This window comes from Lepidochelys kempii, chromosome 5 (genome assembly GCF_965140285.1).
Source record: "Lepidochelys kempii isolate rLepKem1 chromosome 5, rLepKem1.hap1, whole genome shotgun sequence".
Taxonomy (NCBI): Eukaryota; Metazoa; Chordata; order Testudines; family Cheloniidae; genus Lepidochelys; species Lepidochelys kempii.
In genome coordinates, this window is record NC_136384.1 from 111,225,865 (window position 1) to 111,251,155 (window position 25,291).

The following is a 25,291-nucleotide window of genomic DNA, read 5'->3' on the forward strand; positions in this document are numbered from 1 at the left end:
TTTTTGTACTACAGATTGCAACTGGCAGGTCAGTCAGGGCCCTAAGATGCTGTTTCCCCTTCGCACTGTCTTTGACCCTGAGTCTGGTTCTAATCGCACTTGTACCAATATAACTGATAAGGTCCTGGACATTTGAGAGGTGCCAATTCATACTAATAAAGTTTGGGGCTTCATGTTAAGACGTTAATTGGCATCCTTGACTCAGTCAGAAAGTGCTTAGAGTTCAGCGAGGATGATGTATTACTCCTCTGTAAATAAAACCTTTTGGCCCAATTCACCACTATTATCCCTTTTTTTTTATCCTGGTGTAATTTCACTACAACCAATGGGAGTTATGCCCACATAAAACTGTAATACAGTAATTAATTAGGTCTTTTGCCATCAGTATTTAGCTATGTCAAGATTCCTCTCCCACTCTGAACTCTAGGGTACAGATGTGGGGACCTGCATGAAAAACCTCCTAAGCTTCTCTTTACCAGCTTAGGTCAAAACTTCCCCAAGGTACAAAATATTCCACCCGTTGTCCTTGGACTGGCCGCTACCACCACCAAACTAATACTGGTTACTGGGGAAGAGCTGTTTGGACGCGTCCTTCCCCCCAAAATACTTCCCAAAACCTTGCACCCCACTTCCTGGACAAGGTTTGGTAAAAAGCCTCACCAATTTGCCTAGGTGACTACAGACCCAGACCCTTGGATCTTAAGAACAATGAACAATCCTCCCAACACTTGCACCCCCCCTTTCCTGGGAAATGTTGGATAAAAAGCCTCACCAGTTTGCATAGGTGACCACAGACCCAAACCCTTGGATCTGAGAACAATGAAAAAGCATTCAGTTTTCTTACAGGAAGACTTTTAATAAAAATAGGAGTAAATAGAAGTAAAGAAATCCCCCCTGTAAAATCAGGATGGTAGATATCTTACAGGGTAATTAGCTTCAAAAACATAGAGAACCCCTCTAGGCAAAACCTTAAGTTACAAAAAAGATACACAGACAGAAATAGTTATTCTATTCAGCACAATTCTTTTATCAGCCATTTAAAGAAATCCTAATCTAACACATACCTAGCTAGATTACTTACTAAAAGTTCTAAGACTCCATTCCTGGTCTATCCCCGACAAAGACCAGCATATAGACAGACACACAGACCCCTTTGTTTCTCTCCCTCCTCCCAGCTTTTGAAAGTATCTTGTCTCCTCATTGGTCATTTTGGTCAGGTGCCAGCGAGGTTACCTTTAGCTTCTTAACCCTTTACAGGTGAGAGGAGCTTTCCCCTGGCCAGGAGGGATTTCAAAGGGGTTTACCCTTCCCTTTATATTTATGACAAGCTATAAGAAGAATCCCATAAATGCAGCCCTGTTGCCCTGTAGGTAGGGACTACCTTTATGGTAAATCAGTGTTTAGTCACTGGAACCTAATTTTAAAGGGAAGATGGAATTTTAGGGCTTCATGACTATTTACTAATGCCTTCAGTGAGGCTGATTATGACAGTAAGTAGGACTGGTCAGAAACTTTCAGATTAAACTTTTTTGACTGAAAATTGGGTTTTCTTCTAAATTTTTTTTTCATGGAAACTCTCTGCTTTCTGTGGAAAAATTTAACTTTTCATCAAAAAAAACCCAACCCCTCCAAAACCCAAATTTCTGAATAGGAAATGCCACCTCAGTGTTTTATAAGAAATGCCACCACAAAAATTCCTCTATTCTCCTTTATAGGCTGGGGTCCACACACTGCAGCCATAGCACTCATGATGCACCACAGGGGCTCAGCAAGAAGGGGAGATCCTGGTGTATCATGGGAGATGGTTAGGCTAGGTTGCCCTGGCCATAGAAGAGAATGAGGGCATAAGGCATTAGAACTACAGCTCAGTGGCATTTCTGGGTCAAAATTGTTGGTTTTTTAATCTGTAAACTTTTTTCTCTAAAAGTTAAAATTTTCCATAGGGAGAAAAGGGGGGAAAAAAAAAGAGAGAGAATTTCTGACTAGCTCTAATAGTAAGCAGTATACTTAAATAGCATTTGCAGGATTGGGCCCCTTGTTACTAAGTTACCTACTGATCTTTCCTCCATATGTGAACACAGGTTGCAGGGGAATCGGAAGATGTGGACAACTTGCAAGAGATCATGGCTAGTATCATGGGAGAGGACATTTCTCCTTTGTAATCTAATAATAATCTAGTTTTGCTAATTATACCTATCTTTAGGTATTTTACTATTTTACTTTATTTAGTAAAACTAGGTAGGTTTTGCAAAGTTCAAAGGGTATGGAAGCAAAAGTTCCCATGAAAAATTTAAGAAATTTCAGACTTACATAAAAGAAAAGGAGTACTTGTGGCACCTTAGAGACTAACAAATTTATTTGAGCATAAGCTTTCGTGAGCTGTTCTGTGGTTTAAGGTACAAATGAAGTATTTGAATGCTGTAGTGTGGGCTGAATGCTGTAGTGTTTATGCAGGGTATATCTACATCACAATCTGAGGTGTAATTAGAGCAACTGTCATTTCTGTCCTTAGTCTTGACACAGCAAGCTCTTTTATACTCATCGGAAATAGAAATTGAAAGACCCAATAGGTCACTGTGACGCATTGGGTCACAGAAACCTCCTTTGGGACTGCCACCTGACGTGCTCTGAGCCTGTTTTCCCTGCCAGCTTGGGACTCCAGTGCCCTGCCTGGTTGTACCAGACAGGCTAGCCTGCTATAAACACAGATCCAGGTCTGAACCACGTCCCCCGAAAGCTGCTGGCTTAACTGAAAACCGCTTAAGAAGTGCTCCTGTCTCCAGCACTCAGATACCCAACTCCCAATGGGGTCCAAACCCCAAATAAATTGGTTTTACCCTGTAAAAAGCTTATACAGGGTAAATTCATAAACTGTTCACTCTCTATAACACTGATAGAGGATGCACAGCTGTTTGCCTACCCCACTAGGCATTAATACATACTTTGGGTTCATTAATAAGTAAAAGGTGATTTTATTAAATTCAAAAATAGGATTTAAGTGGTTCCAAGTAATAACAGACAGAACAAGTGAATAACCAAGCAAAATAAAATAAAACACACAAGTCTAAGCCTAATACAGTAAGAAAACTGAATACAGGTAAATCTTACCCTCAGATGTTTTAATAGGCTTTTTTTCAGACTGGATGCCTTCCTAGTCTGGGCACAATCCTTTCCCATGATATAGTCCTTGTTCCAGCTTAGGTGGTAGCTAGGGGATTTCTTATGACTGCAGCCTCCTTTGTTCTGTTCCACCTCCTTATATATCTTTTGCACAAGGTGGGAATCCTTTGTCCCTCTCTAGGTTCCCACCTCTCCTTCTAAATGGAAAAGCACCAGGTTAAAGATGGTTTCCAGTTCAGGTGACATGATCACATGTCACTGTAAGACTTCATTACCCACTTGCCAGCACACAGGTATACAGGAACACTTACAAGTAAACAGAGCCAAGTACAGTCAATTGCCCTGATTAATGGGAGCCATCAAAATTCCAAGCCACCGTCAATGGCCCACACTTTGCATAATTACAATAGGACCTCAGAGTTATATTTCATATTTCTAGTTTCATATATAGGAGTGATACATTTATACAAATAGGATGACCACACTCAGTATATTATAAGCTTTGTAATACCTTACAAGAGATCTTTTGCATGAAGCATATTCCAGTTACGTTATATTCAGTCATTTATGATTTTTATGAAAATATGCTGAGTGCAATTTCAGTGTCACCCAGTTACACTATAGTTTTGATTTAACTGTTGAGGGGTACAAGATATTCTTCTTAACGTGGAGGAATGTATGTCAATTGGTATTTATGTAACTAACTCCCAGCACACTGAGATGGGACTATATCCCATTGCTTGCAAATTCACTTTACTGAAGCCAGGATATTCTGAGAGTGCAATGCTAGTTTTCAAAATTGTGTATATATTAGAATTCCAGTGGTTTAAATCCCACTGATATGGTACACTTCACACACAATAGATATCATCACTTCACAAGCTGTATGCCACAAAAAAAGTGCAGATAAGGAAGAGAGTTTTGTCTAATGCTTAGTGCAGGGAAATGAGAATTTATTACTGGCTGTTCGACTGATTTATTATATGGCCCAGGGCAATTCATTTACCCTTTTTTGTTCCTCCGTTTCCCTATCTGCACAATAAGTCTAATGCAGCTTATTTATTTTACTGGGGTGTTGTATGAAGTCTGCTTTTTGTGCTATGCTTTGTGATCTCTGAATCTTCCCCTCATGCCTTGGCTGCTACTTTATGCTGTAGAAACAGGGCTGCTGCCAACCTCTGTTGTTATACCCCTACCCAAAGGACATGTTTTATGACATTTCTTACTGGATAATGTGATACAACTGTAACATGATGCTGTTAAACCATTACGTAGAGGCAGTAAAAAGTACACATTTGGTTGTCATTTTGGTTAACTAATTATCCCTACTAAATATGGTGAAACCCAGCTCCACAGTCCTTCCCAGAAACAGAAGAAGAGCCTTTTTTAGGTACATTTACTTAGTACTTCTGAAAGGGGCTGGATTGATAATCTCCATCATTGGGAATTTTTAAGAGCAGGTTGGACAAACACCTGTCAGGGATGGTCTAGATAATACTTAGTCTTGCCTTGAGTGCTGGGGACTGGACTAGAGGACCTCTTGAGATCCTTCCAGTTCCATCATTCTATAACTGGGGGTTTGAAGACCCCTGTCCAAAGAATATGTACAGGAAAAGCAGAGTAGTGCAGTCTCCATATTCATTCAAGTCATTGGCTGCCCTACAAAAGGCTATCATAGTGGTGGCTGGTTTTATAAATTAGACAACAGGAACAGGACTGAAATCAGCAGCTTGTTTAAACAGAGGTCACCAAAGAGCTAGCAGATGGTAGCTGACACCAACCTGAATCCTAATCACAAGTGCTTAACTTTATGAGTGTGAGTACCTGTAGTTCCACTGAGCCTGAGTCATCTAGTCCCCAGCATTCAACGGGGTATTCCAATCTCTTTGCCTCATAAACCCCCTCTTTTTTTAAATTAAAAAAAAAATCTTTCCCTGGATAACAGCAGTGAGCTGCATCACGTCATTTTGCGGTTGTAACCCAGCCTAATTTAACACACACTAAGGCCTTCTAGAATTCTTTAAAGTTATGGTCCTTATGAAGAGCTAAATGAATATCCAGAAAAGTGCAATGTATCAAAACTACTTCTCTCTTCCCTCTCTCTGAGGGCTGCAGCATTGCTATGGAGCAGAACTCTGGCTGTAAATGGAAAGTGAAATATGTGAAGAAAAAATAAATAAGGCTGAAAATTTGAGCTCACTCTGGTACATGTGGGTTAATGGAACTTAGATGCTATTAGAGTAAATTGTCCCCATATGAGGGGACCTGGTGCATTTACCTCTTTATGAAAGAATCATTAATGTTCAGTCCACAGGACAATGGAACCTGCTGGCAGCCCTAGGAACAAAACATATTTTTAGCAAGGACTGGAGTGAAGAATTTAAAGTATAATGTTTTGGTTTCCTTGCAGCTACCCAAATGACTACAGTGTGCTGTGCCAGATCCTCAGCTGGTGTAAATTGGGTTGGATGTGGTCCTGAGAGTTTAGAGCAAATAAATCCGTTCAAACAGATTTAGCAGACATCTGTTGCAGCACAGAGGGAGTTGGAGGAGGGAGATCAGTTTTAAATTATGACAGGTTTGTAGCAAAATTTGATTTACTGTATCCAGATACTGCTACCAATGAGAGATCCTGACTGTTTTTCTTAGATAGTCCTGAAGCAAAACCTGTGTGTCTTTGTTACACTGTTTGGAGAGGCTCAAGACCGTGAGTGCCTACCTCAGAGCCAACACTTCAAACTGGGGATATGTTCTCTAGTTAGATTTTACCAAGCCAGTAACAAATGTGAACTCTTGAATCACTCTAACAGTCTTACCACAGAGTCATGGGCAGTCTCCTTAGACTCTCCAGTCAATCTTGCCACCCAGGCAAACTAGACTAAGTGATAATTGGTCACTTATACCAAAAATCACACAGTTAGTTAGATTTCTTCCAGTCCTGACACCAGTAATTTACCCCAGATTAATTGGTGCCCAAGATCTTTGGCTACAGACATTGTCTAGTAATGAACTATCTAAAGGCTTATTAACTAGGAAAGAGGAATACGAGTTATTTACAGGTTAAAGCAAGCAAACATATGCACAAATGAGTTGTAATCTAAATCCTGAGTGACAGAGTTGTAGTGATCTGTCAATTCAAAGTGTTTTTCAGTGAGGACCCAGGAAGCAGCTCCTGGTGATCTCTGGCTTCAGTTTGGTGTCTCTGGGCCTGTGAGAGTTCAGACAGCAAGGAGATGAAAAATCTTCTCATCAACTACTTTTTCCCCCTCCTCCAGCACTCACCGTGATGGGACAAGGCCGTCTGCACGTACTTCTCCATGGTCAGATGGGGCAATTAACAAAGCTTTTTTTCCTTTGGCCCACTGAAATTTTGATAGCCCTCCTGGATTTGGGGGGGGAGGGGCAAGTCCTATGCATAGGCTCACAAATTCGGAGCAAACATTTTCAAAGTTATAAAGCAAAACACACATTTTCTTATAGCACAAAATACAAACATTACACGTGAGATTAATGTGTGCAGCAATTTACAAGCATTTCGTAGTCTAAACACTAAATACATTCTTACATGGCTAATACCTATTTTGAGCAAAACTAGCATAAAGGTGAACTGGTCTGGTCTCCAGCTATGAGTTTCAGTTCTTAGCTAATGCCTGCAGCTTGGGCAGGAACTGGCATCTGGCCTGCCAGCATCACAATCTTATCCCCCAGTTTCCACCAGCCACGTTCCACAAAGCTGAACTTAGCAATTGTTTCATCGTTTATGATGAAGGAGGCTGGTGGCATAGCATCTGTTGTTCTGAATCTTTTATTCTCACCCACAGGCCACCTGATTTTTCCAGAGGTGCTGAGAACCTGCTGCTTCCATTTGGCTTCAGCTGGAATTGTGGGTGTTCAGCAATTGAAATCTGACCTGTTGGCCATATTAGATATGTAGTATCTTGTGCTAAAATATGCAGGGGACAGAGGCCTCAAGAAATTCTTTGGTGTTCACCTAGCTAAATCCTCACTTACACAGTAATAACCCTTTACTTACAGTGCCTTTCACTGGATAATCTCAATGTGCTTTACAGTAATGGATACCCTATCCGTATTTTACAGATAGGAAAATTGAGGCAGGGATGAAGTAACTTGCCCAAACTCGCATAACAAGACCACACTCCCTTGCAAATCTCACTCTTTTTTGGTACCTGCATCTGCTTCAGCTAAAGTCACAGAGTTTTGCCATTGACTTCAGAGCTCTTCCAAGATTTGAACCCAGCTTTACACATGTTAGTTGCACCCCCAGGGAGACATAATCATAGACCAAAATAAGGCACTATCAGGTCTGCTAGGCCCAAACATAGATGTTCCCCTGCTTCTTTTTGGTTTGCAGGCAGAGAAAAGGACTTTTATAAATTTCAAAACCCTGACTCCTCACAATAATGGAGCCACCAAGCACAGTAATGACAGGGAATGTCCTACAAGTTAATATCGGATAAAATTCAGCACCCTGAACTTGTCCTAGTACAGTAGGCTGTCCAGCAGAGAAACCCACATTTTAATAATGTTTCATTCCTTACTTTTCCAGAACCAAAAAACATATTTTGGAGGAAAAAACTGTTAACTACTGAGCTTGTTCAAATGTTGAGCTAGTCAGCCTGGATACTATCCCTTCAAACACATTGATATTTCCTACATACATGTCTGTTACTTGTTCATTTCTTGTACTTTCCAGTATTTAACAATAGGCAGGATCATTCTTGCAACATTTTTATTTAAAGACTGGTGTTGACCGCTATTTGTAGAGGAATGGGGAAGAGAGGTGACTATAAAGGCAGAGGTGTAATGATCTTACAACTATTAATATCTGTGTTAGTCAAAAATCCTCTGTAAACTACCCAAATAAGACTGTTCCTCTTCCAAACAGACTGTGAGCTTAAGAAAAGAACATCATGCTGCTAATTGAAAGCTGCATTCCTTTTCTTTTCACTTTTATTTCTTTTAATCAGTGGAGCAGTATAATCCCTCATCAGTACTTTGCAAGACAATGTATATGTGTTTTATAAACACACAAACCAATGACTGTCAGTAACAGTAAACGCAATGTAGTTGTAGTTATTTCGGTTCCAGGATATTAGAGACACAAGGTGGGTGAGGTAATATTTTTTATTGGACTGACTTTTGTTGGTGAGGGAGTTTAAATTCATTACTCTGATAAACACTAAAAATCATGGACCGAACAGAAACATGGGATTTATGGCTTATTGCAACCATCTGTAACCACTAATCCCCTCTTTTTGTCCTATGATTGCAGAGTTGTTAACAGGTCACTCTACCTTGAATGGTCCCTTACAACAGTGGTTTTCAAACTTTTTTTCTGGGGACCCAGTTGAACAAATTGTTCATTCCCATGACCCAGTGGAGCTGGGGATGAGGGGTTTGGGATGTGTGAGGGGCAGGGGCAGAGGGTTGGGGTGTGAGGATGAGGGCTGCAGGGTGGGGCCAGGAATGAGGGGTTTAGGGTATGGGAGGGGGCTCTGAGCTGATGCAGGGGGTTGGGGTGCAGGAGGGGGTCAGAACCCTGCGCTGGGGGGTGCAGGCTCTGGGGTGGGGCCAGGGATGAGGGGTTTGGGTGCAGGAGGGGGCTCTGGGTTTGGGGGGGTCTCAGGGCTGGGGGTTGGGGTGTGGGAAGGGGGTCAGGGCTCTGGGCTGGGATGCAGGCTCTGGGGTGGGGCTGGGGATGCAGGGTTTGGAGTAGAAGAAGGGGTTCTGGGTTTGGGGGGACTCAGGGCTGGGGCAGGGGATTGGGGTGTGGCCTTACCTCCAGGGGCTGCCAGTCAGCAGCGCAGCTGGGGTGCAGAGGCAGGCTTCCTGCCTGTCCTGGCACCTCAGACCACACTGCACCCCGGAAGTGACCAGCAGCAGGTCTGGCTCCTAGACCGAGGTGCACAAGCAGCTACACGTGGCTCTCACCTGCAGGCACCGGGCCCCCTGGTTCCTAGCCAATGGGAGTGCGGAGCCCTGTGGCCCCCCTGCCTAGAAGCCGGATCTGCTGCTGGCCACTTCTGGGGCACAGTGCAGTGTCAGAGCAGGTAGGCACTAGCCTGCCTTAGCCAGGCAGCACTGCCAATGGGACTTTTGATGTCCCGGATGGCAGTGCTGACCAGAGCTGCTGGGTCGCTGAGCAAGGCGACTCAGTGCTTTACATGTTACAACCCAGTACCAAGTCGCGAAGCAAACTGTGAAAACAACTGTCTTACAATATGGACTCACTACCTATGCTAAGTAATCTGTTCCACTCCACATTTTGCTGTGATGCTGTCAGTAGCTTTTCCCAGACCTGAACAAGAGCTCTGTGTGACTTGAAAGCTTGTCTCTCTCTCTCTCCAACAGAAGTAGGTCCAATAAAAGATATTACCTCACCCACCTTGTCTCTCTAGCAACAGTAAATCACTATTGACATTACCTAGCTCGTGTTGGGGTTATTAATAATCTACAGGTACTTAGCCTTAGCCTTAATTATCCATATGTCATCCAGTACAAAAGGAAGCAATAAATCAGTGACAGTCCTTAACAACCTTTATAGCCTCTTAATAGGGCAGTTTCATATCCTGAAACTTTCTAAGAATAATCATTCAATAAGTAACATGGGGACATTCTGGCCCAGATTCTCAGTGGTATTTAGGTGTCTAAATATCTTTGGGAAACTGGGCCTCTGTCTTTTTTTTGTGTGTGTGTCTTACTTATTCCTTCCCATGATCTGTCTACTGTAGAGGTTAATTTGGAATCAGCTGTTGTCACCTTAGTCCTGTTCAGACTAAGAAAGCAGCCTCTTGTAAACCAGAAATGATTGTTTTTCCTCCCATAGTACTTCATCTTGTGAGTTATACACAGCAGAAACATATCCCAATCCTACAGTATGCTTCCCCAGAGTCTCCTGGTGGTGTGAAATTAAACACTGTGCCTGGGAGTATTCAAAGGAGCCAAAGGGAGTTAGGTATCCAGTTAACATGAGCAGCAATAAGTGTATTTCTTTAATCTGATTTTTAAATGCTGAAACAGACTGAACTTCCCAAAAGTTAGTAAGTTGATCAAATGTAATGTCAGGGGAACTTGAGCAATATCTTGTAATTCCTTTTGGCAGTGTCTTTGAAAGATAATTGGCATCCATTTTAGTTCAGGAATAAAATAAAAATGCATCTTTTGAAACAAATCAGAAGAAACTAGCTGGTGTTCTTTTCTCACCACCTCCCACTTTGATATGCATCCCTGGAGATGCTTGTTCTTCCTTTAGTGCAGCATGTTATGATACTCCATTTGAATGGGAGCAAGGTGTACTTTCCCCCACGCCCTTTAAATTTAAATGTCAGTGCTTGCGGAGTGAGTAAACAGGTACAGAAAGAACATCTGCCATTATGTTATACACACAGCTTTGTTTGTGTTTAGGACAGAGATTAAGTGTTGGGTTTTTTTATTGTGCCTAATTTTGTCACCCCCATATATGCCAAATTGGAGTAAGGCGCATATTTCCTGTTGTATAACTTTTCAGACAGGTTATATTTGGAGTAAAAATTACTTCATTGGTGCTGTTAATACAGTCATATTTGCATACAGACATGCATGAGGTTAGTACATTGTATAGATAGATATAAATTCAGAATGTGAGGGGGAGAAAAGCCAGGGCATGCCCCCTCGGGTAACATTTTCATGCAGTTCCCTATTTAAAAAATTCTTCTCTCTAGCTATGGAAAGGAGGAAGAGCAATACAGATCTGAGTTGTTTTCTCTATTCCTTTTAACAGTCATCCTTTTCCTACTGGGTTGTGTTTTGTAAATGGTTCTGACCGCTTTCCCCTTTCCTCCCATTCACAGCAGTGATAGCAGACATCCAGTCTCTTGACAGTCAATTGCCCTGTGCAGTGAGGGAGTCAGGGCTGATCTAACAAATCCAGCCCATCAGCCAAGGGAAACAAACCTTTCCAGCAGGATGCAGAATGAATATCCCGGACACTTTCAGGAAGGTGCAGATGGCTTAAATGGATTGTCGTGCACCTCGTTCAGAAATACTTGTGGCACCTTAGAGACTAACCAATTTATTAGAGCATAAGCTTTCGTGAGCTACGGCTCACTTCATCCGTTGAAGTGAGCTGTAGTTCACGAAAGCTTATGCTCTAATAAATTGGTTAGTCTCTAAGGTGCCACAAGTGCTCCTTTTCTTCTTGCGAATACAGACTAACATGGCTGTTACTCTGAAACCTGTTTTTAAGAAATATTTCAGATGGCTGACTAAGTGAAAACCAAGCTGGGCAAAGCCAAACAGTAGCTGGCCTCCTTTAACTAACTCTATATAGTTAATTTTTAAGCCACCCTCCTCTGCCCTTTTCCCCACTCCGTTAGTTGCTAGGCAACCTTGAATACCACCTGCCTCTGTGTCTGTGGGTTTTTTTAATGAGGAAAATGACCAGGGCCTGAAAAACCATTTTTTCTGACTGTGTAAGTTGCATCCTTAATGCAAAGTACTATCATGTATAGAGTGCATACATGCTGCTTATACACAAAACACATGTTCCTAAGAAGATTAGGGGCCCAATTCTGATCGGATGCAATGTCACTGGGGTACAGCAGGGAAGAATTGAGCCCTGCACGTTACTGAATAATTTTAAAAAAAATGCTAGTATTTTCTCTTCAGAGTCTTCCTGGCTAATTAACATCTCTGCTCTCTACTCTTTGCATTTTTTGATGAATTATTTTAAAACTTGTGATAGGATGCGATACTGGAGTGGGTAACCCTTTTGTAGCCTAAGTTATGTAATATTCATCTGTTTGGGACTAGGAGTGGGGATTCTGATGAAATCAGTGTAATATGTATACAATACACATCACTTACAATGCAACGTCACCATGTAATGTTACACCTTAAAAATATTGATTTTTACCTTAAATAAGGTTATTTCGGTTTCTTGCTCTTGTAGGTTTCTATACTCACTGTAGTGAATACCTGGAATTACAGAAACACTTAAGTTTTTTCACTGTCTAAAGCAATTGGCTAAGATAAGATGCATCTCTCTGCTATGAGCTAGAATTAAAGAAAAGAACTGAACTGAAAAGCCAAAAGCAAATTGAATCAAGTATCAATTTCTGTTCTCACTATCACCGTGAACCAGACCGAAGCCGCATAGAGTTAAATTTTAACTGATGGCTTTTAACCTTCTTAATGTATATTATTTGTATTGTAGCACCTAGAAACTCCCCTCTGTTAAGACATTCCTCTCTTGACTCCCTGGTTCACTTTGATTATCCCAGGGTATGCCATTTGGTTACATCACAAATACTGGCTCCAATTCTGCCATCTTTACTCATGAGGCACAACATAATGTGGGCTAGGTTTCTTTTTGCTGCAAAGTTAACTCAAGTTCTTACTTGGGTGTTGCTCTTAACCTGAGTCTTATTCTCACACACACACAGACATCTCAATCTTGAGTGTGGGAATGCTCTGTACCTAACCTAGCTGGTTCTTCCAGGGGTATAGGTTAAAAGCATGAATGCTGTTGACGCTTTAACTGATAACCGGACAACTCTGCTGTGAGGATGCAGGCCCAAGTCACACAAGTGCTGAAAGACCAATGCCTTCCCACAATTACCCTGAGCTGTATTTTCTAGCCACCTTCATAGAGTGGCTCAGATCGGTGCCTTGCAAGGAATACTGTGGGATATGGCCCCAGAAGGCTCGCGCCTCACATGATTAACTATAGCACTAGTGTCAAATGTGACTTTGCAAGTGGCGGCTGTTGCCTGGGCTAAACCAATTGAAGTGCTCACATACATGTGCTGTTCACCCCTGTTAATTTGGCAGTGAAGATATATCCTAAGGGTAAAAGGTTGGAGCCATCGTCCATGAATTACAATGAGACTTCTGGGGCTTGTTTCTCTACTGTTTTTGCACTCTGTTTTGAACTAAGGTGGGGGAACAAATTCCAAAGTTGAGGAGCCCTCACAGAGAATCCCCCGGCACTAATTCCCTCCCTTTAAAAACAAGTATGGGGTTGACGAAGGGTGGTGGTCTTTCAAGTAAGCAAGTTCCAAATCATTTAGGTCTATATAGGTCACAGCTAACACTTTAAACTCACCTGGAAGCCACTAGGTGCAGACATCTCAGAGCATTGGTGTACTGCACTTAAGGTGAGATTCCCACTTAACAAATTTTAGCATGGTCACCTCCGCAAACCCCTCCTCTTTGGTGGGCCAACATTGATTCTTGGTAACATGCTAATGAGATACATATTTGTATACCTTGCGTGTTTGCTCCTTTATCTGCCTGTGGGTCGCTGGAGTGAGGCATGAAGTACTCTATCCCAATCTCTGCCACTTTGGAGAGGTAATGTGTATTTCCTAAAAAGAAGCCCACCAACTCTGAGTCAATATTCATTGTGTTATCAGTTGGTCACAGGCTTAGCCCATCAGGTGTCTCCTTTGAATGTCATTTTTCTGTCTTAATTTCAGAATGAGACAATGTAAAAGGCAAATACTAGGGGAGGTATTACCAGAGACAACTTTAAACTTTCCAACTCACAGAAAGACTTAGTGCTGTCACTGCAGCTATATTAATCTCCTTAGAAACCACCTAGTTTCTCTTCATGTTATCTATTGTGCACCACTTTCTTTTTTTCCCCCTCCAGAGAAAAAACACCAATTTCTAGGATACCTTGGGACATAAATTAAGGAAAAATATCTTTAATTATATATTGAGGTTCAAGTGGTCTCACAAATATGCCCTTCCCAGTGTTGCTATTCAGCTCAAGGCTTTCAGTGCAACAGTAAAATATAAGTGAGTTGTTTTTCTTCCTCTTTTTCAGGCCAAATTTCTTGAGGAGTGAGAACTTTTTCCCCCTACATCTCTAAAAACATAGTATGTCCTGGGTGTGTTTGAGACCTTACAGAGGTACTAGCGGTCAAAATGTGCCTCTTTGTGACATTTGCCACTACACTAAAGCCACAGGTTGTAAATCAGGGTAGAATTTAGCCCTGTGGAGCTTCCTCTCCTGTCAAAGGGAGGAACATTTACAAGGGCAGCTCACATTAATACTAATCAATGAGTGACTAGACATCACTGACATTTTGCTCTTATGACAGTCTCAATAACTGTCTAGCCCTTTTCAAAAATAAAACCGTTCATATAAAATCATAACTCATAGAGGTGTGTACTGAAAAAAAGAAATCACCCAGCCTTCCAGTTAAGCAATCTAAATGCTAAAACTATTAATTTATGGACCCATATATCATCTGTGCTTAAGGGAAGCTTTCTCTAAAACTGAAATCGCAGGATAACATATTTCCCCCAATGAGAAAGGAAGCGTGTTGACACTTGAGTAGTACAAAACAGCCTTCAGCACTTCTTGCTTAACAATGCAACTGGTCAAATAATCTAAAAACCATTTCAGCTCATCAGCTTGCAACATTCCATATTCAGAAGTATATCTTTGAATCCTTTCCACTCTGAATTCATATGGTTCAGGTAGAGTCGATCAGTTAGACAACGACTATGGCCTCAAGTGATTTAAGGCTATAACAGGGAAAGTGCTTAAGCATGTGCTGAAGTGTTTTTCTCAATGAGAATGCTTTCTTGCCGATGCTAATGCCACTTCAAGTGATAGTTCCTATATATATATTTCAAATGTGGCGGCATGTGTGTGCCATGTGCCGGAGCTGGAAGTTTTCAGCAGTAGTGTCCATTGCCTCGCATGTGTGTCTTACATTCCCTCGTGCTCAAGGTGAGCTAATAAGGGGCCGTGCAGAACAACGTTCCCTCAGTTCCCTTTTACTGCTCATAGCCTTTACAAGAACGATTGTCCACTGTATATTGTTAGTTCAGTTATGTTCTTAGTTGTGTACATAGCTTGTAGTTAGTGGAGATTGGCCCACCCCGACTTTGTTAGGGGACTATGCCCATGTCCTGGGATTTAAGAACTGTGCCTCATGCCCTCACTCTTTCTCGGTGAGCAATGAGCACAGCTGTTGCCTCTATTGTCTGGGGGAAGCACATCTTGCAGCATGCTGCGATGTCTGCAGGTCCTTTCTGCCCGCAAGGCTCATCTCCTTTGTCTCCACAGATGCCTCATGGGGGAAGCACTTGGGGCCCTGTGTGGTGTCCAACCCCAGACTGGCAGAGCTGGCAGTGCACCGCCCTTCACTGGCAGTGAGCATCCCACCCTTTACTTCCCACTCGGATCCGGCGACACTGCCAAAGCATGACAAGGCCAAGGAGAGCTGCATGTGCTCCCATGGACATCTCACAGCAGGTCCCCATCATGGGCAGAGCATTACCTCTTTGAGCCAGGCCTGGATGGGCAAGACGTCGCATGCAGAACCCGATGCCCCGCCTCCTTTGATACTACGCATGGAGGGGGAAGGCCAAGAGGGAAGGAGGCCGCACTGGTACCATTGTCTCACATGCTGGCCATGCACTTTGATAACCCTCCAAGGCGTGTTCCTCCATCTCAACAGGAGGCCCCACACTCTCCCCCACTTCAGCAGTCACCAGGATGTGCCCTGGATGCTCAGATGAGTTGAACTGCTGCTCCTCATGGCACAACTCGATGTGTTGTACCCACCCTCACACTCATCTCGGCTTGGTGGCAACCTACATTGATGGATGCACCACTGCTTTCGGGCTGGGATCCACACCCAACGGTCGTGGGACCACCTGCATTAATGGCCCTGCCACTACTGGAGGCCTCTTTGGTCTCAGAGGGCTTTTCAGCAGAAGTGATGTTGTTCTCTTTGTTGTCCTGGCACAGATTAGACTCCTGGGCATGTCCACTGCACTAGACAGGCTATCCCCCTGGTCCCACCAGGGTGGTATCCTTATGGCCCACAGTACCCACCGGTCCCAGCTCCATGGCAGAAATGGCCCGCATAAGATCTGCACCACCACCTGTACCCACTTTCACAGGTCTTACACCTTTCCATCTGGGCCTCTCCACCAGAACCATCTCAGACCTAGAAGCAGAACCAGAGCATGATCCAGTGCCACCAAGTCCCGCAGGCAGCATCCTCCTATCTGGATGGAGTCCTGATTCTACCAACCCTCTCACCTCCCAGTGATCACCACCAGTACCAGGAGTTGCTGCAGGAGGTGGGCCTTGATTTGGGTATCCCTTGGAGGAGGTCCAGGACCAATCCCATCAGCTGCTGGACACTCTTCAGCCTTGTGGACTAGCACATGTGGCTCTGCCCATTAACAAGGCCATGCTCCACCCTGCATGAGAAGTCTGGCACACACCAGCATCCTGCGCCCTGATGCCTCGGGGCAGAATGTCACTACTTTGTGCTGTCCAAGGGAGCTGCCCTGGCCTTGCTGGTGGTACACCTGGCAACAGAATGGGCAAGACAGCACTCCCCCACCTCCACCCCACTGGGAAAGACAGCAGAGTGCCTGGACCCAGCTCCGACACGCACTTTACTTCTCCACAGCCCTGCAAGTCTGCATTTTGAACTACCTGGTTCTGCTGGCAAAGTATAATTTTAATAATTAGGCCAAGCTGGCAGAGTTCTTGGAGGATATTCTGCAAGACCATCATCACAAGTTCCAAGCCTTTGGTGGAAGAAGGCCACTTGATGGCCAAGATCTACCTCCAGGCAGCAGTGGATGCAGCAGACACATCCTCCTGCTCCCTGGCCATGGGTGGTGGTATGCGCCAAGAGGCCTGACTGCAATCCTCGGGCTGTCCCAGGGAGGTCCAATCCACCATCCAGGACCTTCATGTCAATGAGGACAAACTGTTCTTCACTAAGATGGATGAGGCCCTCCACTCCCTGAAGGACTCTGGGGCTACTCTGCAGTCTGAGGATTTACAACCCTCACCCACCCCTCCCATCGCCAGCAACATAAGCCACCTTTCCGCCCACACTCCTACTCCTACCCCTCCCCCATACCACCCTGCCTACACCCAGTATGACGAGCATGCCCCACAGTGCCTTAGCCCCCGCATCCACACCCGTTGGCCACCATAATCTCCCCCATCACGCCACGGCACCAACTGAAGGCCCAATTTTGATGCATCTGTTTGAGCTCTGTGAACCTCTGCATCAGCACTTCCACCCTGCTCCCCAACTTCAGGGGCCATCTTGCCCTATTCAGCCCACTGGGGCAAGATCACCACAGATTGCTGGATCCTGGAAATCATGCAACATGCCTACTCTATAGAGTTCCTCACCTTCCGCTCTCATGCCCACCCTCTTCGTTGCCAAGGCCTTCTACTCTCCGCGCTTTCTCATCCCAAAGAAGGGCAGGGGCCTCCGCCCTACCCTCAGTCTCCACTTACTCAACATCTTCATCAGGAAGACCAAGTTCCATATGGTGACGCTAGCATCAATCATTCCCTCCCTTCCCAGGGGGCATGGTTTGCAGCTCTGGCATGAAAGATGCTTACTTCCATATCAATATCCACCCAGACCACCTCAAATTCCTCTGCTTCCACATGGGTGACGATCACTATCAGTTCAGAATCCTCCCTTTCAGCATTGCCATGTCCCCAGGGGTCTTCACCAAGGTCTTTGCAGTTATCGCAGCCCACCTGCGCTACCTGGGACACTCTGTGTTCTCTTACCTGGATGACTAGCTCCTGGTGGCACCAACCCTCGCCAAAATGATGGCAGCTGTTGCTGCTCACTCCTTGCCTCCCTAAGCATCTATGTCAACTAGGAGATATCTGTGCTTCTCCTTTCACAGATAATCCATTTCACTGGGGCATGCCTGGATTCCATAGTTGAACTGGTTCAAAAGTCTGTGTGGACACTCTTATTTTTGTTTAAACCAGGCTTATTTCAGCTTAGCCTAAGTCACTTTAAGTAAACTTGTTTAAAATCACACCTTAAGTTACACCAACTCAACTCTTTGGGGTAGACAAGCTTTCAGCTTAATGATGATTTAGTGTGGAAAATATCTCGCTAGGACTTGGAAAAGTTCAAGTGGCCTCTCTTTGCCGGCAGGGCAAGGGAGAGGGAAGATCTTAATGAGGTAAAAACATACCTTATGCCCAAAAAGTAAATACAGGAATGTGTCCACACAGGAGCCTCACTGCACTGGATGCCAGATCCTCAGCTGCTATAAATCATCATAGCTTCAGCAAGAACAAGCCTGGCTGGTGTATATTAACCTTTAGGCCAAAAAGTGGGTTTGGTTGCTGATTGAGGGACAGATTCCCAGCGGGTGTACATTTGGCATAGCTCCATTGATTTCACTGGAGCTACATCTATTTACACCAGCTGAAAATCTAGCTCTCTGCATCTAAACACACTTTTCATCTACCTGTACTTGCCCAGTCACTGTCATTAACTGAAATACATGTGAATTGAACAAAGAGTTGGAGGGAAAAATCAGGTCAAGTTCTAGGGTGGAGTCGCATATCCCATTTGCTCTAGTGAGGAGAGAGCTTTTAGATATTTCATTACAATGAAATTAAGGCTTATGAAAAATTCAGCAGGGAGGGATTTATGAGATTATCCATGCATGAGTGAACTTTGCCTTATGCCCAAACTATAAGGAAATTGTCCCTTCCTTAAGGAAAAATGAAACACAATTGTAGAAAAATAATCTGAGTTGTTTATATTATTGTCTTTTTAGATTAGTTTCACTGGGCCAGACTCTCTCTTCATTCTGTAAAACTCTCATGTATTTGCAAATGTAGATATTTTAAAGAAGATCCCTTTTAGTATAACTTAAAAAGAATTAATCTATAAAAACACTCAGTTTGGTGTGCATCCATATTTAATAAAATATGAATATAATGGACTGCATTAAGAGTTTAATTATTATAAGGACCACAGATTTGGCCACTCCATTCACTCTTGGAGGATCAGAAATTGATAAATTTGCTGGAACCACAATGTTCTAGTATCTCTCCATGTAATTACTGCACATGTTTTATAGTAAAGAAATGAAATTTTCAGCTGACCTGGTAAGGTTGTGCCAATGACTGTTGGCAGGTCTTGTAGTTTAAGCCTTACAACAACTTGATACAGTTTTAATTACATCTGGGAGTCACAGAAAGACCAGCCATCCATCAAGCAGACCTTTCAACAAGACCTGTGACTTCAGAGCAGAAATCAAGGTAAAAAAATACCTATTTAAATTTACTTGGGAGGCCAAAGTGCTTTTTCAATTTTGTATCTTTTGCCCTGATTGTCTTACATTTGCATAGACCTTTAGCTGCATAGCTACAATTAAATTTGGTTGGAGTCATCCAAATGTCTGACAGCGTGTACCTCTTAATATTTCAAAATGAGGACATGCTCAATGAAGGACTCTGTCTAGGACACTTTAGTTATTCTTTGTGCGTGTAGATATATAAAACACACACAAAAATACATTAAAAGAACATTAAGGTTGTAAAGTCTAGTACTTGAGAGAGGAAATGGCAGAATTAAGGTTGCCTGTACCTCACAGGAGTGCTGTAAAAATAAATGTTTGTGAAATATGCAGTTGCTATAGTGAAGAGTGCCACAGACATGCCCACGAAGAACTTAATCAGAACACGGGTTGAATAGTGCAAAGTAAATAAGGCCTGGGGCCACACATCAAACAGTGAGGATAAAACAAAATATTGACTAGCTGCTCATTAAGTGAGCATCCATCCTATGCACTGAATGAAGCAGAAAAAAATCACACATGATCATGTAATAAAAGACTGTATAGTAATGCATATGCACAAAGGGGGCTGAATTAAGGTTGCATGGGCAACTGTAATTCTGGCATTCCCTAACTTTTGAGTGCCTGACTTTACAACCTTAATGTTCTTTTAACATATGACTCTTACTCTAAGGTAGTTGTGTGACTAGTTATCTGGAGATTCTATGGGATTGTGATTTAGGCTGTATCCATTTTTTAGTTGAACAGTAAGAATTACAGCTAGATTAACTTGCCGTTGGAGGATGGATTGGAAGGGAGTTGTGGCAAAATTGTTTCCAAGCAACAGAACACGAATCTTTTTAGAGCTTCTGGTGCCACTTGTTCTGTACGAAATTGTCTTGCCTGAGCTAAAAATTCCAGAAAATGTGCAATTTAAACCATTAAGAATTAATGAGAAGTTAGGATAATGAAAGTTGGGAACTGACTGCAATTCCCCATGCTTCCTCTAGCATATGAAGTGGGTAACACTAGCTCCCAGAGCATACTTGCTTCTAAGATGCATAAAGGGGGCTTAAAGCCACCTTGACCTGCCCTTTTCTGTGCTGTCTTCTATGGTGCACCACCTGAGAGAGGCAGAACAGAGTCTTGTCTAAGGATCTCTGTGTTGAATTGGATCCTGAAACTTAATGCAGAGGGGGAGGGTTTTGAAGATGTTTGAGGATGGAGAATTGTGGTCATATTTCTTTGTAGGTGTGAAAAGGCCAGCAGCAGTGTTCTGGGCATGCTCTCAACTGGCGAGATGGAACTTAGGGAGGCTGCAGGGACAGTCTGAGGTGAGGTGAAGATTTCAGCAGAGGTGGAGTCAAGTCAGCAAGGGGCACAGGAAGTTTTGTGGTAGTGGTGATAGGCAGATTTTTAGACATAGAAGATGTGGGAGGAGAAGGAAAATTCTGGGCCCAGGATGATTGTCAGGATTTTGTTTATGGATGATGGAAGGAAATGAGCAGTCTGAGCTAAGAAGGGGACTACAGGTGATGAAACTGTCTTTGAGAATATTCCTGTAGTTGAAGAGAAGCCCTTCCCTCTTGCTGAGAAGGAGAGTTAGAGTGCCAGAGTCAAGGGGTGGACAGTGACAGATTTTAGGGAGTTGGGAAAGGTACTAGATGAGTAAGCGCTGATGATAATGCTGGCAATGTAGGGATCTACACTGTTTTAGTTCAATGAATCTAGTGCATTCAACATTTCTACTTTCCTGTTCTCGCCGGCATATGAGAAAACTACCTCCGCAATAATGAAATAGGCTTATGGAGACCGGAAGTGATCTCCTTATCTTTTCTTTAGATTCAAGCTTTGCTGGGACAAGAAGCCATTTTTATTTTTCAGAATTTCCTGTCACTCAATAGAACCTACTTGTTCTTGTCATGAATCTGGTGAAAATATACCCTCCCCCTCAGTTTCCTCATGGATGCAAGTTTATTTTGCAGTTGCATAGGACTGTGGAGAAGTAGCTTGCATGAGTGAGCAAGCATGTAATATGTTTCAGAGTAACAGCCGTGTTAGTCTGTCTTCGCAGAAAGAAAAGGAGTACTTGTGGCTCAAATAAATTGGTTAGTCTCTAAGGTGCCACAAGTACTCCTTTTCTTCATGTAATATGTTTTAGTGTTATAATGTTCCTTTGATCTATGTCTGACCCCTATTAATCTTGAAAGTTCCAAAGGACAGCATGGATCTGCAGTGCTGATATTTTTAAAATGTAACAAAATCATACAGCTGATTCAGAACTTCTGTGGGGGCCAGTGATGACAGATAAGAATTAAGGGTGACTTGCTGGTCCCAGTGAGAAGCTGATCAGCTGCATTCTGTATTAATTGGAGTTTGTGGAGGTCACCCTCTGTATGCCCTGCAAATAATGAATTACAGTAATTCTAAGCTAAGAATAGCAAAGTCATTAAATCAGCATCTCCAGGACTTCCCTGTCAAGGAGGCACCTCAGCCTGACCATATTCCATAAGTGATTAAAATCATTTGTTCAAGGCTCATTAAAGGAGCTGTGAAAAATAGCTCCAGTTCCAAAATGACACCTACCATTCTCAGGTTTGAAAGTTTTTATATTATCATTATCAAAAGGATTGCTAGAAAGAGAACAATTCCCCCCGCCCTTCGCACCCCATGAACCAGCTCCAATTTTCCTATCAATAGCACTTCTTGTTGCCTAGAGTTACGTTTTAGAAAGAGGCACAACACCCAAGAGTGAGGGTCTCCAAGATCATTCAATGGACCCAAGACTGTTTGATGTGCAGAAAGAACTGAGTAGACCTGCTTTAAGACTGAAAGCCAAGGCCATATTGAGTTGTCTAACTAGGCTTTTATAAGGTCACTGTGGTATCAGAGTAGCCTTCCACAGAATAAGTACAACAATACTTTCCTATCATCCTTGCCAGCATAAATAGCCTTGAGATTATAGTTGGGACATATGTATATCCTGATTCCTACTCACCATTGGAAAGTGAGTGTAAAACACTATCATTTGGGTTTGCTAGTATTTTACTCATGTAGCCTTGGGGTAAATTACTATGCACAGAGTAGGAGACAAAGGGCAAGGATACTGTTACGTTTGAGAGAGTTGCTGTGGAAAAGCTATGTTAAAGAGATGGGGTTTGCATTCTGCAAGGCAACAAGTAAACAGATGATATATCTAGTGAGTCAACTGGTTCAAATTAGTGTAGCTCCATTGACTTCGACAAAGCTGTGCCAATGTACACCATTTGAGGATCTGGCCCATTATAGCTGCCACAGTAATTGGTCCCATATCCTAAAGTGGGCAAGTGTTCCCTGACAATCTATATAGAAAAATGACTTCTAACACACAAGCATAGATAGGTGATATGGTACATGTGTTCTGATGTCATGTCAATAATCAGTAGGACTGCTCAAGGGGTAGGGTAGAAGTCAATGCAAATATAGGTTGCAGAATCTAGCTTAAAGATAGATTATGTGTATGTAATTAATACACACACACACACACACAAGAAATAGGGAGGAAAATGGACTTGAACAGAACTGAGGATCAGTAGATCTCCCTGTCTCTACCGTGGATTCCTCATGTGGTCTCAGCCATGTCTCTTAAACCCTCCAGGGGAGATTTTTAATGTTTCAGATGAGTGTTAGGCACCTAGCCATCCTTGACTTTCAATGAGAGTTGTGTGCCTAGCTGCCCTTTGTGCCTTTGAAAGCCACCCTCTCTGTGCTTCAAACACCCCTTTTATAAAATAAGGATAACAATGACAAATATCCCCAGGAGTGTTCTGAGATTTAGGTCATTAATGGTCCTTTGATGGAAGGTGCTATGGAGCTGCAAAGCATGTTGTCAAGGTTCCTTCCCCACTCTGAACGCTAGGGTACAGATGTGGGGACCTGCATGAAAAACCTCCTAAGCTTCTCTTTACCAGCTTAGGTCAAAACTTCCCCAAGGTACAAAATATTCCACCCGTTGTCCTTGGATTGGCTGCTACCACCACCAAACAAATACTGGTTACTGGGGAAGAGCTGTTTGGACACATCTTTCCCTTCAAAATACTTCCCAAAACCTTGCACCCCACTTTCTGGACAAGGTTTGGTAAAAAGCCTCACCAATTTGCCTAGGTGACTACAGATCCAGACCCTTGGATCTTAAGAACAATGAACAATCCTCCAAACACTTGCACCCCCCCTTTTCTGGGAAATGTTGGATAAAAAGCCTCACCAATTTGCATAGGTGACCACAGACCCAAACCTTTGGATCCAACAACAATGAAAAAGCATTCAGTTTTCTTACAAGAAGACTTTTAATAAATAGAAATAAAGAAATCCCCCCTGTAAAATCAGGATGGTAGATATCTTACAGGGTAATTAGATTCAAAAACATAGAGAACCCCTCTAGGCAAAACCTTAAGTTACAAAAAAGATACACAGACAGAAATAGTTATTCTATTCAGCACAATTCTTTTCTCAGCCATTTAAAGAAATCATAATCTAACACATACCTAGCTAGATTACTTACTAAAAGTTCTAAGACTCCATTCCTGGTCTATCCCCAGCAGAAACAGCATATAGACAGACACACAGACCCTTTGTTTCTCTCCCTCCTCCCAGCTTTTGAAAGTATCTTGTCTCCTCATTGGTCATTTTGGTCAGGTGCAGTGAGGTTACCTTTAGCTTCTTAACCCTTTACAGGTGAGAGGATTTTTTTCTCTGGCCAGGAGAGATTTCAAAGGGAATTTCAAAGATTTCACCCTTCCCTTTATGTTTATGACACATGTTAACAAGAGAATAAATAAATCTCTTGTAGTACAAATCTTTGCTTCCATGGTCTGTGGCAAGTGGATTTGTATCTTGCAGGAGGTTAGAACATCAGTATAAGACCTATTATGACTGGAAGACTTAGGACATGTCAACACTACAGACGTAAGTTGACCTATGTTAGGTCAACTTACAGCCGCCACAGTAATTACTGAGGTGGTTAATGTCCACAATATCCTCCTTCTGTCAGTGGTGCACATCCCCTCCAGGAGGGGCAGTGTGGGGGCTGAGACCCAGGGCAGCTCCCCGCTGAGAGCCCGGCTGGCCCCCAGACTCTCAGCTCCCCGTCCCATAGACACTGTGTCACCCTATCTACATCGACATAAGTCCTACGCCTCTTGTGGAGGTGGAGTTATGTTGGTGTAGTAGGGCACTTAAATCAGTGGGAGGAGGGCTGTAGTGTGTACACTGACATAATTAGGTTGATGTAAGCTGCCTTACTTTGACCTGTGTACTGTAGACCAGGCCTTAGGTACTGCCCACTTAGAGGGGGACACAGAAAATCTTATCAATGAATATCTGAGTTTTGACTTGCTGAGCAGTTTGCAATGAGGCCTCCAAGGGTGATGAAAATAATTACTTTGAGATTTTATTAAATTTATTTCTTGGATGTGAAGGAGAAATCCTGATGTGCAGCAGGTATTATGTGATGGGTGTTCTCACCAACACTCTGATCTATTTTTATAGGCTGATTTTGGTTGTTGTACACCCCTGGGGCTTCAGTTCATTAAAACAGGCTCATGCTATGTTTCATCTCCCTCTTTGCTTGACAGAACACTAGTGTGTAGCATTTCTGGATTGGCTATTAATATAAATAGTCACTGCTCTGCTTCTACTACTTTTTCAAGCAATGACCTACTACATACATTCTAGGACATCCCTTGTATTTACACCGCAGGCACGTGTGCTTACCTTTTAGGTTGAGGGCTACCTGAAAGTCGTTAGAGGTTGCAACAACAACAAGAAAATCTAGAATGCTCTGGATCCATGTTCTCGCCTCTCTTGGGTATAGGCAGCTATTTAGCCTGCAAGACAGGGCTTACAGTTTTTCTAGGGTATCATTTCTTATGTTATTACTTGGCAGGGTTTATTTCTGTTCTTTATCTAATTCTTCTCTTCACCCATTCTAGATGTCTACAGTATATGTAGCCGCATCTTCTGTTTTAGAAATCATGAGCCCAGGCCTGCAAGGTCCTGAGTGCCTTCAACTTCCACTGACTTAACTCAG

The 25,291-nt window shown here is 42.9% G+C and overlaps 1 protein-coding gene across 3 annotated transcripts in view; it reads left to right on the top strand.

The window, feature by feature from the left end:
* SH3GL2 (SH3 domain containing GRB2 like 2, endophilin A1) overlaps positions 1-25,291 on the top strand; it is a 144,629-nt gene that overhangs the window by 52,487 nt on the left and 66,851 nt on the right. The window contains exon 1 of one of the 3 annotated variants that reach the window (XM_073345469.2): positions 19,129-19,207. The exons of the other annotated variants lie outside the window; for them this stretch is intronic. The gene's annotated coding sequence lies outside the window, so the exon portion shown is untranslated. Of the gene's footprint in view, positions 1-19,128; positions 19,208-25,291 lie in introns of those variants that run through there. 3 annotated transcript variants of the gene reach the window in all.